The sequence below is a fragment of the Ixodes scapularis genome, unplaced genomic scaffold (assembly GCF_016920785.2).
Source record: "Ixodes scapularis isolate PalLabHiFi unplaced genomic scaffold, ASM1692078v2 PGA_scaffold0__279_contigs__length_252992795, whole genome shotgun sequence".
Taxonomy (NCBI): domain Eukaryota; kingdom Metazoa; phylum Arthropoda; class Arachnida; order Ixodida; family Ixodidae; genus Ixodes; species Ixodes scapularis.
In genome coordinates, this window is record NW_024609835.1 from 81995867 (window position 1) to 82011723 (window position 15857).

The 15857-nt window shown below is 45.2% G+C and overlaps 1 protein-coding gene across 1 annotated transcript in view; it reads left to right on the forward strand.

Annotated features, from left to right (window-relative positions):
- LOC115329979 (cholinesterase) overlaps window positions 1–15857 on the forward strand; it is a 36170-nt gene continuing 20313 nt past the window's right edge. The window contains exon 1 of the mRNA XM_040205175.2: window positions 1–90. The gene's annotated coding sequence lies outside the window, so the exon portion shown is untranslated. The remainder of the gene's footprint in view (window positions 91–15857) is intronic.

The window sequence follows — 15857 nt, forward strand, 5'->3', positions numbered from 1 at the left end:
AACGGCTGCAATATCTAGGGTACGTCGGGGACTACTAGAAGAGTGCATTTCAGCGACCAATTCTTCCAGCGCTCGACAAAGAATAGACCGGTAAGGCATAGATCGAGAAATCATAGCAATGCCGACTGCGGCTTTTTCGTTTGGTTGGGTAACCAAATGTAATGGGACAAAGGGCGTTGAAACCAGCTTGCACGGTAGGCTTGGGAACTTCTGAAAAGAATATATCATTATTATTGTATCACAATATGGGTGCATGGAAAATCGCTCTACGGAATTAGCTTAACTCAATCGAAGAGCTGAAATTAAACACATTTAAATATATAAATATCTTTATGGTACACATTCTGATTTTACAAAAACATTTGGTCATTTAAATTGTATTGAGTGAACTACATTTCTAAGGACCTCGACAGGTATAATATTTGGAGATAGGCGTTATTTTTACTTAAGAACTACATGAGACACAGGAAACAATATGTTTATTTTAGCGGCCATTCGTCGGATGTGAAAATTTATAATCGAGTTTGCTTTGGGGCGGTATTCTAAACCCATTTAATTTTGATATATTTGCGACATGGTAGGTATTAGCGAGGAACTAAACTTTTGTATTGACGCTTACAAGTCAAGTCAAGTATATCCAGAATTAGGAAGTAGGACTGACTCAAACCTACTTAAAATAAGTACAATTAAAGCAAAAGCTATCGACCTGAAAACAAGATTGCTGAAAACCAACCAATATAATTTTTTATTTATTCCCTATTGAGGTTGTCGGGGCATTTAAAACATTCGAAGTGTACTTCTCCGCACATATCTTTTGGGACGGTCATGTTGATTAAATTAAATTGCAGATAAATCGTGTAGTTTTTTTAATGTATCGACAATGTCGTTAAACTGGGTGTGTTCAGATAAGGACGGTCATGGTGGTGCCATGCCTATTTTTTTTCAATTAAATTTTTATATGAGGTAGCTAAACCTATCGACACAATGGGACAGGCCTTACTTTTCAAGATACTTCCTTGTATTTGTGAGACAAATCGCATTCGAGAGAAGGTTGAAACAACGATTTTTCCAACTGCGCGATGATGCAGCTTTGAAGGCTGGAGGAATAAAGAGTGCAGCTTTCTATATAGTCAAAAGTTTTACGCTTAATGGAAGCATATTTTACTACCAGAATTTGTTAAAATGAACTCATATTAGCATAAATTTCAAGCAAAATAAAATGACAAACCTGGCATATTGAACAAATCTTACTTAATGAGGCATTTTTTGGCGAATTTTAAGTTGTTTCAAATTTATATTCTAAAGCTGAAACTTTTTGTGTCAAGTGTTTAATGCTTTGCAAATTTTCAGCAAATTAATCAGCCTTGTAGCCGTTGACAGTGTTTTCTGCATTGCGCCCAGAAGGTTCATCGAAATAGAAAAAGTAAAAATATTCCGATTTTCGTGCGGCAACTAAAAAAAAAAAAAAAAACATTCTCGATTTTCTTTAAATTTTACTCGATGGGCCCTCGATGACTGATAATTACAAATCTGCAAAAAGGATGCTGCATTATTTTGTTTTAAAACTAAAAAAATAAATGTGTAACTTGGTCATGGTCGCGTCAGTTACCGCTGGGACGTTTCTGTCTTCACGTCTAACGGTACACGAGCGACGCATGCCACATATCCGTACTTGGCCATATAGATGCCCAGGCGCCATGAAGCACTATAAAAATAACACGTGAACTTGTTTTCATCGCTGATGTGGCTGATATGGCCAATGAATACTGAACTTTACGGCGCGTCCGATCGTCATTACGCTGTTTTACTTGGCCGGTTAGGTGCTCATCGTGCTACCCTTTTAGATTGGCGCTTTAATATAAGTACCTGTACATGACGAAATAATTTGATTCGTCGTTCTAGGAACTGTCAGGACCGAGCGATGTTGTGGAAGCCTTTGGCCCGACTGATAAACATCGTGGCGTGAACGGAAGGTTTAGCTCGTGGTATATTATTGCATTGTAACGCATGGCGTAGCTGGACTCCAAGCCGGAGCATAATTGACGACATTAAAGGAAAACAAGTGTTTCTTGATGCAGACTTGCCGACAAAATAAGTGGCAGCCCAACCCCCCCCCCCCCCCCCCCCCCCCCTCTGAAAGTGAGGCCGAAGGTTACATCCGCGCTCGCAAAGGCGATCGTATCTCACCGACGCGAGGCAGCGATACGCGACACCTGCGGCGTCCCCTCCGCGGTGTAAACATAACCGGCAGGGCGTGTGGCGATGGTAAACAAACACCAGAGTCATTCATCCTGCAGAGGCACAACAGCCCCTCCCCGTGGTAGAGCAAATGCGGAGAACGGGGGAAGCGTGGCGTGTAGATGCAAGGTTAGTAAAGAGAATGTATATGCAGCGCTTGCATACTACAAAATGGGCGAGCTGGACGGCAAAGCCCGAATAAGGAAGATTTTGTGCGTGTGAAAATCAAGGGGAAGACCGAATCGGCTCCAAAACGCTTCATGATCCGGTCCCTGCGCGAAGCATACGGCGTCTACAAACTTGCCCATCCCAGCTTTGCGATTGGCCTCACAAAATTTATATCTTTGCGACCTCACCGGGCCAAGTTCTTGCCACACCAAAAGGTGTGTCTTTGTACCTACTGTGCCAAGTTCCAGCTACGTTGCGTAAGGCTGAAAAATACGGTAAGGATTCACTTTCTGCGGAAGATGTGTAGGCTCTCTGTTTTGTCCGCAGCGTACTTTCCCTTGCTTCCTGGGCAAGTGCGACCAGAGCCCAAGAGCAGAAAAATCGACATTGGAAAAAAAATTGATATTGGATATGATGAGGATGCAGTCTTCGCCACATGCGAATAGGGGGAGTTCATTAAGAAGACGCTGATAAAGAAGACGCTCATAACGGAAAAAAAACATTTGATATTGGATATGAAGACGCTGAAGGCTCCTCCATTAAGAAGGAGCTTCAAAAGACTGTTATAATGTGCATCCCTCATAATTACCTACGACGCGTGCAAGCAAAGGGCATACATGACGAGAAGCAGTCTTGTGAAATGGGTGCTATTGTTTTCCATTTTCGACTTGCCGAGAATTAAACCGCGGTGCCTGCGGGCGAGGTATAGGCGTACCATTGGCAGAAGAAACAAATCAGCATCTTTACGTGCATTGCAATGTCAAGGAAGTCGACGCGGAGCTATGCCGCGCTTTGCGACGATCTAACTCATGACCCAGCACATGCATGCTTGGCCTTGTCAAAAATTAAGGCACACCTCGAGGACAACGCACCAATCTACTCTCGCTTCACTTACGTTAGCGATGGAGTGGCCGCCCATTTTAAGAACCGGTACCAACTTCACTAGTTGCAGTGCAGTGAACTCCAGACGACGAAGTGGATCTTTTCGGCAAGAGGGCACGGCAAGAACGCATGCGGTGCGGTAGGGGGGCTTGCAAAACACTAAGCCTACGGATGGCGAGCTTGAGGCATTTCGAGAACGAAAAAAACTAGAGTGGAAGGACGCCAAGAGGGTGCCTGGAATCTACTCGCTTCACATGTGGAAATATAAAAAATTTGATCAGGAGAATTTCTTGTACGTTGCATGCAGCGCGGACTCTTGAGTGGAAGATGATCCGAGTCCCTTGAACGTGTTCTAGTTGATTGCTTGTGTCATCAAATCCGGCTGAGCCTCAATACATTAGAGACTCCTCTAGTGTAATTACCGGAGACGTACCGAAGCGTACATCAGTTTCCAAATTTGTATGCCCTTTAGTATAAACAAGACTCCGCAGGACAAATGGTTCCAAGTCCTTCCTGCACCTGGCTTGATATATCGCGCTTTCAACCCGTTCTTTTCGTCTCGCACGAAATGCGACCTCTGTGAACACGAAGTCTGCTCGGACTTGGAGCTCCGATATTCAATCTACGGAAAAGCGGATCGAGCCCGGGAAAAGCGATGGTGACTGGCCAGGTCCGTGCTAGGGAAGCCTCCGCAAGAAGTGTGTGTGTGTGTGTGTGTGGCTGGCCTCATCGAGCTGCCCCCTAACCTACCGTGGAATCCATCGGTTCCACCACCTTCGGACAATGCAACGGAAGAGGCCGTCAGTCCCGGACAGTGACAGATTAGACACTCCCTCCACCCGCTAGCTCCTCAGTATTGCAATCTGGTTGGTAGTAATTCAGGATTTTAGGAGTTCAGTTTTCAATTGTCTAGTAATTGTTTTTCTTCTGTGTAATCGTTAGGTGTTTTTGCATTTTGCCGCCTGTGCACCGGCAGGGTAAAGTGCTAAGACTATTTATTGCCACGTTTCGGTTCTTCTGAACTCCCGTTATATTATTTTTGTTTCTATCTAAATCATCGTTTTCATTAAACTTTCGTTATTTTAAAACTTGTGTTACGTTTCCTTCATTGGCAAGGCCTCACCGCGGTGCAGGCCGGTCGACTGATCAGCAGTTTTTTCTTTATTTTCTGTTTATAGTGAACCACAAACCTGTGCGCGTGGCGACGGCCTGGCATTAGGGGGCGGCGCTGGGTGCTTCACACTAAAGTGTTTTCATATACACGCGCGCTAATTCACACCAAGAGCGTTCTCATTGCAAATAGACATCTGCAGCTTTTTGCGCTCTATGACCCTCTTGGAATTTCATAAAAATATTTCCTCAGATCGATAACTCTCTTGAACCCCTTGACCCAGTCACAGATCATGGATTTCTGTTTGAGGTTGAGGCGTCGCAAGCGATCCTGTTGGAGCGACTTGAGTATCACCCGAGCGCACACTTGGCTGTTGCCTTCGACGCTGAACCGTTTACGCTATATAAATACCTTCTAAATCAACCTTGATTTCCACTCATTCCCCACTGTTTTTTTAGATGTGCGGGCGTGTCTAAGGCGGAACGCCCTAGACACGCCCGCCATCGGTCGGGGCAGAAGCTTCCGCAATGTTGCTTAGTTGTTCCAAGCGATGCCTAGAAAAATGAAAAAAAAAAAAACTATTTTGTCAGCAAGCTTTCGAGCGATGCCGAGAAATACAAATCAAATAATTTTGTCAGCCAGGTACTAATATTAAAGTACTAACTTTAAATGGTAGCACAATGAACATTTAACCAGCCAAGTATAACACCCTAATATGGAACGGACGCGCCGCAACGTTCAGTTTTCATTATCAATATCAGCCACATCAGCGATGAAACAAGTTCATGTGCTATTTTTAGAGTGCTTCGTGGCGCCTGGGCATTAATATGACCAAGCACGGTTACTGTGGCATGCGTCGCTCGTCTACCACTATAGTCGTTAAGACATAAACGCCCCAGCTGAGATTGATGCGACCACGACCTGGTTACACGTTTATTTTCTTGTTTTGAAACAAAATAATGCAACAGGTATTTGCAGATTTGTAATTCCCGGTCACCAAGGGCCCATCCGGTAGAAGTTAAATAAAATCGAGAATGATTTTGTTTTTAATTGCCGCACGAAAATTGCAAAATGTACATTTTCTATTTTGATGAAATTTCCGGGCGCAATGCAGAAAACGCCTTCAACAGCAGAATGCTATTAATTTGTTGAAAATTTACAAAGCATTAAACACTTGACACAAAAAGTTTCAGCTTTAGAATAATAATTTAACGCTTGTGTTCACCCAGTCTTTATGCTATTCATAACCTCTTCATGCGTTGCCACTGTTGTCTAAATGTTCAAGATGCTGGGAACCAGTCAAGCTGCTCCTACCGCTTTTACTTCAGCCCCCCCCCCCTCTCCCCCCCCCTCTTCCCCCCCCCCCCTCATCGTGTGAATGGGAAATACATAATTATTCTTATCAACAACAAAGAATACTTTTATTCAAATTTCAAGATATTGAAATTAAAACTGTACGTTTGTGTTTCAGCTTGCGGCTAGCGTGCTGTTCCCAGTTTTCGGAGCGAAGACAATATTGCCTAGTGCGTTTCCGTGGTGTTTACGTACCTGCAGTATCGCACCGTAATGTTGTGTATCGATTATTGAAGAGTTTCAGGGAAGCACTTTTGCAGACACCATACGGTACGACGGGTTCTCCGGTACGAACTACGCATGTACGAGTCTTCTGTAGCAGTGCATGCGCTGATCTTACCGGAGAGCCCATCGCACTGTATGGGACGAGCAAACACTCTTCCCTAACACTCCCTATCGTCTGTAGCCTTGGATATTTCGCAACAAGATCCGTGTTGTCTCCCCGTGCCGCAGCCGCAGTTTTTCCTGAAAAGTATCTTACAAGAAGGTGATACAGCACCAAAACACTTAGCCACACCACGGATATGTAGCAGGTATACTCAGTCCCGGCCACTGGATTCTGTTTAGTCATTGCTAAGAAAGCAAACCAAATCTGCAGAAAAACGTAGTAAGGTATACAAACAGAGGGAACGCCGCATTAGCTAAACAGTCTGCCAGTGGGGCAATACATTACTGTGTAACGAAGAGAATTAGATCGTACCTCGTACCACTACCACTTTTGTAACGAAGAGAATTTAAAGGACTCCTCTTCTTCGTTGATGAAACAATTACTGATTTTAACAAATACAACTGTTTATTTAATAAATAGGAGATAAAATCTTTACAACATATATGGCCAATTCGTGAATAAATGTTGGGGGAATAATCCTAACCTCTGGCGAGTTCCCCTGCCGTCCTCCGAGACCGCACTTTCAGCGGGTGCCCCGACCACAGCCAAACTCGAAAAACAAGGATCCACACAAAGGCGGGCGAACCGAACTCCTCCACAGCCGTAAGGGGTCCCAAGTTTTCAAGTAAGCGGGCGGAAGACTCCACAGCCGAAGTGGGTCGGACGTACAGGTTGGCCTCCAGAGGCAGGGAGATGTCCAGGGCTTGGTATCCGGGAGCCAAGCGCCTTACGGACCCTCTGGTGGCCGCTTATATTGAGTTCAGCAGCATTCTGGGGTCCTTCAGTCCACCAATCAGAAAGTTTGGGAAGGACCAATCAAGAGGGGTTTTCTTAGAGCCAATCAAAGGCTCGGAGCCCAAAGCAAATACGAACATTCCAAAAAACATGCGCATACACGAGACAGAACACATTCCAAACGAAGCTGATAAGAGCAGCCATAAACAACAGAAAGCACTTCCGTACGCAGACAGAGAAGTAACACATACACAGCGCAAAACCACCTTCGAAGTAGAGATCCCAAATGCAAACATACACAAGACAAAAAGTTTCCAACGCGGGGTTCTGTAAACCAAGTATAGTGTTACAGCGCTCACGTTCTCCCCCATTTGAGGTCCCCCGACCCCGGCGGAATCCAACAGCCGTCCCGTGTAGACGGAAAAAACTCTCGAAAAAGGCAAAAACATAAAGGGAAGCTAGACGAAATACTCGCGCGAGCAAAACTTCGCGACACCTTCCCATTACGGAAAAAGAGTGACCCGACTCTTGAAATGCACATACAAAATTCTTAACTTCTCCATCGTGAGATAAGCGGGCACACATTGTCTTAAACGTAAAACTTAACGTCAATCTGCTACTTCAACGAAACGCTACTTCGTTTACCACATACATGACATCAGAAATACACAAAAAACTTACGTGTCTTTTAAACAGAATTCACAAAAGCTATCTGGGTAAAGGTAACAACAAACATCTTCACAAGGTCATGCACATGGTCATTCGAAAACTTGTCAAGCCGCAGTCCATCATGTCGTCGCTTTAGACAGTTCTTCAAAATTCCAAATGGTAAATGAGATTTTTTCATAAACAGTAGTCACTTCCATCGACGTTCAGAAAACACGTTTTCCGGTGATAATTTCTTAGTAGATTACATGAGATGCCGTAGTTGTCGGAAGTCTGAATAACTATGTCACCTGTCGCGCCCTTGATAAACTCCAGCTCTTATTGAGAATTCTGCCCTTTCTCGCGTGAAGCAAAACATCGGGGTGGTCCGCCGTAAGTACCTGACTGAACCGAATCCACCAACAAAATAACTCGCACACAAGGAGCAGTATTCGAGAGCTCTCACTGTTGCCATTGCCCAAAACAAAGCCACTTATATTGGCTTGAAAATCAAACTCGTTACTTTGACGGCTCATACGTCCCTCCATCCTTTCTCAAGTATACTCAACATCGGGGCAGTCCGCCGTATTGAACATGACTGGACTTGGTCCCACCGACAAGGAGAGCCACCAGAGTAGGAGGAGAATTTGCGCAATTACCGAGCCCATCCAGAGAACTCGCGCCGTATTGAACATGACTACGATTTCTGGGGGCCCGAGGCGCTATAAAACATAAAGCAATGGCAAAGATACGTAGTCGAGCTCAGATCTCTTGTCTATCTACACAGCAAACAAGTTCTTGAGTTTGATACTTTCTTCTATATACACAACAAGAGCAACATACCAGCGACAAAATACAAGTTATTTTGAGTCGAGGAAGTTAAAATGAAGGCGAACTTTTCAAGCGACGACAGAGTTCGAAAGTTCCAGGTCGGATTAGCCGAAGAGGCAATCGGTACTTTTGGCAGAATTCTTGAATCGCGCATGGTGTTTCACGACGTACGGACACCAATTTAGAAGCAGGCGGATAGTTCTCACTTGGTTTGGAGACGCTGATTTTCGGTGATGTGGTGCTCTTTCGGAGAGAGTTCCGCCGAGGAGGATCGCCAGAACAATGAGGACGAGGAGGTTCGCCTGGGGGTGCTGCGCTGAGATGGCGCAGTCTTCTCAGTTGTCACGGTGGTGCTTAACATGATGAGGGATCCAGGTCGCCTCCGCAGGGTGAATTCGACGCCGCATCTAGCTGCTTGAGGACGGGCCAACTGGCGATTGCAGAAATCGGTCGTACCCCGCACACTCCACCACTTTTGTAACGAAGAGAATAATAGACTCCTCTTTTCTCCGTTGATTAAAGATGCTGATATTAACAAATACAACTTTTTATTTAAGTGATAGGATATAAAATCTTTACAACATATCTGGCCAATTCGTGAATAAATGTTGGGGGAATAATCCTAACCTCTGGCGACTTCCCCTGCCGTCCTCTGAGACCGCACTTTCAGCGGGTGCCCCGACCACAGCCAAACTCGAAAAACAAGGATCCACTCAAAGGCGGGCGAGCCGAACTCCTCCACAGCCGTAAGGGGTCCCAAGTTTGCGAGTTAGCGGGCGGAAGACTCCACAGCCGAAGTGGGTCGGACGTACAGGTTGGCCTCCAGAGGCAGGGAGATGTCCAGGGCTTGGTATCCGGGAGCCAAGCGCCTTACGGCCCCTCTGGTGGCCGCTTATATTGAGTTCAGCAGCATTCTGGGTCCTTCAGTCCACCAATCAGAAAGTTTGGGAAGGACCAATCAAGAGGGGTTTTCTTAGAGCCAATCAAAGGCTCGGAGCCCAAAGCAAATACGAACATTCCAAAAAACATGCGCATACACGAGACAGAACCATAAACAACAGAAAGCACTCCCGTACGCAGACAGAGAAGTTACACATACACAGCGCAAAACCACCTCCGAAGTAGAGATCCTAAATGCAAACATACACAAGACAAAAAGTTTCCAACGCGGGGTTCTGTAAACCAAGTATAGTGTTACAGCGCTAACGTTCTCCCCCATTTGGGGTCCCCCGACCCCGGCGGAATCCAACAGCCGTCCCGTGTAGACGGAAAGAACTCTCGAAAAAGGCAAAAACATAAAGTGAAGCTAGACGAAATACTCGCGCGAGCAAAACTTCGCGACAACTGGATGATTTTGTTTAAACACTTTAATTAAGTTCCGTAGGTATAGCTATTTATATTTTCCTTTTTTTTTCTGAACAGGCTTTTTTTGCTTGGTCTGGTAATATGACCTGCGGTAGTTTAAAGTAAATAAATAAATAAATTAGCTGTGGTGACGTTGGCCTTATTCACGTCATGCCTGTTAGACGATGATACACGACCCTCGACTTATCTGGGCGCGAAGTAGAGCGGTCGTGCACGAGTACATATATCTAACGTGCGGTACCGGTCTACAGCCCAAACTGCAAATAAAAAACAAAATCACGGGCTGTGTGCAAAAGCTAAACTTTGGTCAGCTGAGTGGGTGGGTATGAAAGATTACCTCTGCGTTGCCCATTACACGGCAACGCAGAGGTAAGCAGTCATATAGCACAGGCCTGTGCTGCGAAGGGAGCAATGGTCGTACTCGCACAGTGCATAAAGGTCCCTTCGACTAAGTGGGGACTTTGGTTAAACCGAGTTCGCCAGCCTCCGTTCGCAGCTGCAGGGGCAGACTCGGACTCCTCAGTTCTACAGAAAAGTCGGTGAGTTCTTATTAGTTAATACTGAATGCAGTAAATAGTGTCTTTTTGTGGACTTTACGAAGCTCTTTCAAGAAAGTCGTGAAAGCTATATTAACCCAGTCCGTGCAGGTGAATTATACGGCCAGCGGGGCATAATGTACGGGTCGGAATTGCGAGAGAGAGGGGAGCCGACGAGAGCGCGCTGCGGACATCAGAACATCGAGCTCTGGTTGGAATGATGCAAAGGTTAGCTGCCTTGCGTCTCCTCACGGTTAGAACGCGTTCGAGCTGTGAGTAGAAACAAAGGCCTTAGCCACTAAGCTTTCCGTTATTCACTAACCATTCTGGTTAGAGCTCGGCGATCTGGTGTCCTCGCACGCTCTCATCTTCTACTCTCCCTCAGTTTCTACCCGTGTAAGGAGCTGATCGTGACAATCAGCCGGATAATTAGCTAAAATCTGTTATTCTTAACGCTTTAAATTGGTGCAAATGCGCATATGGTTTCAATTAGAAACGTACCGAGCGTCATGAAAAAACTTATAAATCGGTAAATTTTAGCGAGATTTGGAGCGCGTAAGAAGCGCATTGGTGCGCTAAAAGTACCACTCGTGCAACAGACGCGAGGCTAGCGGCGCAAAAAAGAAATGCGGATGATAAGCGGATCACCACGTGCCTATGATCCGTGTTTTCGGGTTTTCTGCCTCAAGCTTGTCGCACCAATAGTAAATCTGGCACACCATCGTGCTTCCCATACTTTAGAAATCTTTGTCAATTTACTGATTTGGTATCTTTCGATGGCGCTCAGCGAGTTTCGGATTGGAACCATGATTGTTTGCAGTAATTAAAAAAAGTGAACCAACATATTTTAGTTATTCTGCTGACTAATCTTGACGAATGACTCATTATATTATGACCCCCTGGCCGTACAATTTTCTCGGCGATTACTTCCTACCCACCACCCCCACCTCTACCTTGTTTGCTTATTGCGTAGACACAGCCACAGTGTAAGAGATTGATTATTTCGAAAAGGCAGTGATTATTTCGAAGTCCTAATGATTTAAGTGTTAATTTTATGTTCGTGAGGCCACTTTTACAAACTAAGCGAACTAAATACAGTGGGCAAAGTAACTGAAACAACATTCATTTACACTTCACCCGTGACACCCGCGATTGCGGCCTTCGCGAGTGAAGCCTGTTCAGCTTTTGGCAGAGAGCGCGTGACGTGACTGTGTTCGAAAAGGAAGGAAACGAGAATAAGAAATCTCGGCAACGCGAAAAGCAAGCTAGAAAAACAAAAAGGTCGAGAATTGACAGTGATGGTGAACTGGCGGAACACCAGACCGATCGTGAACGGGACGGGGGGAACGCCAGAGTGACAGCGAACGGAACGCCAGCTGAAGACCAGACAGTGGACGGAACGGACAGAACGCCAGCTGGACGTCAGACATTGAACGGAAAAAGCTGAACGCCAGTGAAAGGCAAGCAATCGGATCGAATCGGACGGATCGAACAAGACGAACGCCATGACTGAGAATCTCCAACTTTACAATTTTTTTTATCATATTTACACTTTTATTTTATCAGTGTAGATACAGTTTTGTTTTGTGCTAAAGTTATCGGCCATTATTATAACCGACGACATCCACTTGCTCTTCAATTCTGAAACAGCCACTTCCGGAAGACGTGAAAGTAACTTAAAAAACTACTTTGACAACCCACGCCAAATAATTGTTAAATTATTTTGGAGTTTTAAATTTAGGACTTCGGAGCTTCGAACTGGTAGGGGATCGAAGGTGGCAGTCAAAATATATTACCTAGCTTACTGTCGGCGTTGCGGTTCAACGCGCATTTTTTAACAACAAATTTCGTGCAGTCAAGTGCAGTTTTCATGACCTTTTATACAATTAAGAATGCAAAAAAAAAGCTTTCTCAACGTATAACTTAGCTATCAGGACGCACGTAACGTTTGCTTGGTTGCGTTAGACATTATACAGAAGGCGGCACCGTTGCTTTTCATGATATATCTCACATTATTTATATACAGAGAGGATGTGAAGCTCATGTCATAAAAAAATTCAGTTAATTGGACATTTGCTGTCGATATATGTGGGTATCGTGCAAACGCGACGAAAACTGCAGTGTGATGATTTTTTGCTCGGTTCGTCGGAACAATTGTTGTTAATTTGCACCGGTCAAAAACATAGAGGAGGCAATGCTTCTATTCACAACGCTTTTTTTAATACCCTGATTGTTTCGTAAACAACCCAGACCCGTTATACAAGTTACACACTAACCAAGAAGTATATATATTTAAACCACCGCGAAACCCGGCTAAAGAGAGGGGCGGGGGGCGCCAAAGGCAAGGCGAGACTTTGTAACTATCCAGATGCGCTCGCACGGTAGTTGAGGCTTGGAGGCACGCAAATCGTTCTCAACTTTTATTGTTACGTAAGATACGCATATACATTTGTTACGTGCAGGCAAGACAGAAAGATATTCAGCTCTCCTTTATTGTGGATTAAAAATTCCAAGTGCCGTTCAAGACCCTTGCCGAAATGTCGTGCGAGAGCCCAGATCATTGCCGCCGGGCGTCTCACGTCCGAAAGGGTCAAATGTCGAGCCAGTCGAACACACACACGCTGAGTAAGACATTTTTTGTGCCAAGTAGGACCGAAAGCTTTCAGGCGCACGACACAGCGACGCGTGACTCCGTGAACACAACACCGACCACACCGTCAGAAACTAAACAGAACCAAACGGCTACCACTGTGGCGACGACATTGACGGGAAACGTGAAAATAATAAAGCAGTGAATTTCACGTTTTACGGAAGTTACGTCAAATGCGCCGAAATAGTTTTTGAGATATTTTGACGGCGGACGTCGAAATAGCCACCGCGTTTCGAAAACACGTTGCGTCCCAATGTACCCCGCGGGGCCGCTTAGGCGATTTAGTTTCGGTTTCCTCTTTTTGGCATTGAAAGAAAGGTTGGCGCTCTTGAATTGAAAATTAATTGGGCTCTCTCTTGACAACCCCAATCCATTGTATCTCATGAAAAGACCACTTTTCTTTTTTGGTGTGACGGTAGCCTTCAAGTTACTGATTACCACGCTAAACAGTAACTGAGTAAATGACTAAGCAATCAACTATGAAAAGTATCTGAGTAGAGCACTAAGTAAAATAAAAAGTTACGTTACTTGTTACTTCCAAGATACTCTCAAATTAGATTCGTTCTGCTATTCAAAAAACAACTATACGTTAAAAAAAAAAGAAAGAACAGCCGATTTACAGCGGTGAGCGAGAGAAATTTTCTTCCTCCTCTCCTCTCAAATTTGCACAAAAAACTGACTTTAATTAAAAACAAATATAGAAACAAACGCTCCTCTTTAGTGCCGTTTAGCGTCAGAATTACTGGCAACGCGAGGCGTTCTTAGCTTTTGTCGCCTGACTCGTGAACGGCGATCCTCGCCTCCAGCGATGAACTAAGAAAGCCCCGTTGGAACACTGTTGTTCAAGAACTCCCGATGAAGTGCCATGCTGCAGCGAAGCGTGAGTGATCAAGAGGCCGTGTCCAGATACTCCAGATATCACTTCCTTTGAATGGAGTGTGCAATGTTTTTGTGATAACTGATCAATTTGTTTCATTTGGAGCTTCATTAGAGGTTTCTGTTTTGTTAGGAAAATAATATGTACTATAAAATTTATATGTAAAAAAATGTGACACGGATTAAAAAAAAAGTTGTATATCAGCTATTTGTGACAATATACTTCGACGTCGCGTAACCTTGAAAAACTGAATTCGGTTTATTGCTTCTCTATTGTGACCTTACTTCAAATGAAAACTACCAATTTTTTCGAGAAAGAAATGAATACAGGTCGGATCCACGTATTGACTAGTCAAGACCTGAGATTAACTAAAAAAAAAAAAAAAGATATAAATGCATTAATTGACTTTTTTCATTTTTTTTTTTACTCACGTTATAATCAAACTAATTCATTCGCTTCCTCCGTCAAGAACTTAAGGCCCGTTCACACAGTTGCGTTCGGAGCGACCACTACGCTTACGAACGAATGCAACCGGTTGGAACGACGAGTTCCCATACCAACGAATCGCCAAACGGTCGTTTCGTTCGTATTCGTTCGCAAAGCCAAGAGTTGAGCCGAGCTGAACTTTTTCGCTACGTTCGGGAACGACGGGAGCGACCGCACCGACAGACCAATCTCAGGTCGAGGAGAGCTCGGTCGCGCGCGTTGCATGCCGGTCGTGCCAGACTCCTATCTGCAAAAAATGGCTCCGGTGGTGATCGTCGACATGGACGGCGTGGTGGAAGCTCATCGTTCCCCATAAAAGCGCTATCCTTGACTGTGAATTTTCGTCATATGCCGTTATGATGACTGTTATGAGAGCATCCTCATCGCGACATGCATCATCGAAGATTCACGCGCCAGCCCGATGCTCGGGAGGCTTCACGTTCAGCCTGTTCAACCATGTAACCGTTCCTTTACTTAATTAAACTGATTTGTACGACACCTTAGTTGTCACATGGTGTCAGAAGTCGCCGCAAACGTGACAGTAGGAGCGCCGGGACTCAAGTAGAGCCTATCGAGCGAACGTGAGGCAACCGGCCGAAGCCGACACCGCCGACACCGACAATTCAAGATGGCAGACAACGGACTCTGACCACCGAAGCCTCTGGAGGTTTTATCGCAGACTCCGGTTACGGGGGACGACTGGCTCCAAGCGTACGACTGGTATGCAAGTGCAGTTCAGATGCACAAGAAGACGGCGGAGATCCAGGTCGCAAACTTTATGACGGTAATCGGTCCGGAAGCACAGAGCATCTACAGAACGTTCTCGCTCACCGAAGAAGAAAAGAAAGACGTCGAAGCGGTGAAGCGGAAGTTCAAAGGGCATTTCACACCGAAAACGAACCTGGCGTACGAGAGGTACAAATTCAACAAAATAAGGCAGGAAGGAGAGACCTTCACCGAGTTTCTGACAACAGCAAGACTGCAAGCCAAGAAATGCCAATACGGTGACTTGACGGACGAGCTCCTGCGAGACCGCCTCATTGTGGGTATAGCAAACGACGACGTGCGAGGAAAACTACTCGGACATCCGGCAATCGACCTGGAGAAGACTATCCACATATGCAAAGCCAGCGAGCAAGCTACGCAACAGCTGAAAGAAATCACCGCGAAGAAAACAGAGGCAAAGCTGGACGCAATCGCGACCAACACAAAGAAAAAATGGCAGCAGAAACCAGCTGCTCGGGCAGAACAACCGCAGCAGCGACAGTGCAACTACGGCGGCGGAACTCATCGCCAAAAAGAGTGTCCAGCATATCGGAAAACATGGAACTCTTGCAAAAAGGTGGGCCACTTTGCATCTCTGTGCAAAACAAGTAAGAACCAGCAAAAATTGGTGCATGACGTTGAGCATGATGACGATGACACAGGCGAGATGTATATCTCCGAAGTGACAACCGCAGCTTGCACGAAAAAGAATTCTGATGATGACCGGTATGAAACCATACAGTTTCAGTGTGGTAAGTCAGTCAAGATGAAGCTTGATACAGGTGCACAGTGTAATGTGCTGCCAAGCAAGACTGCCAGCAACTTAG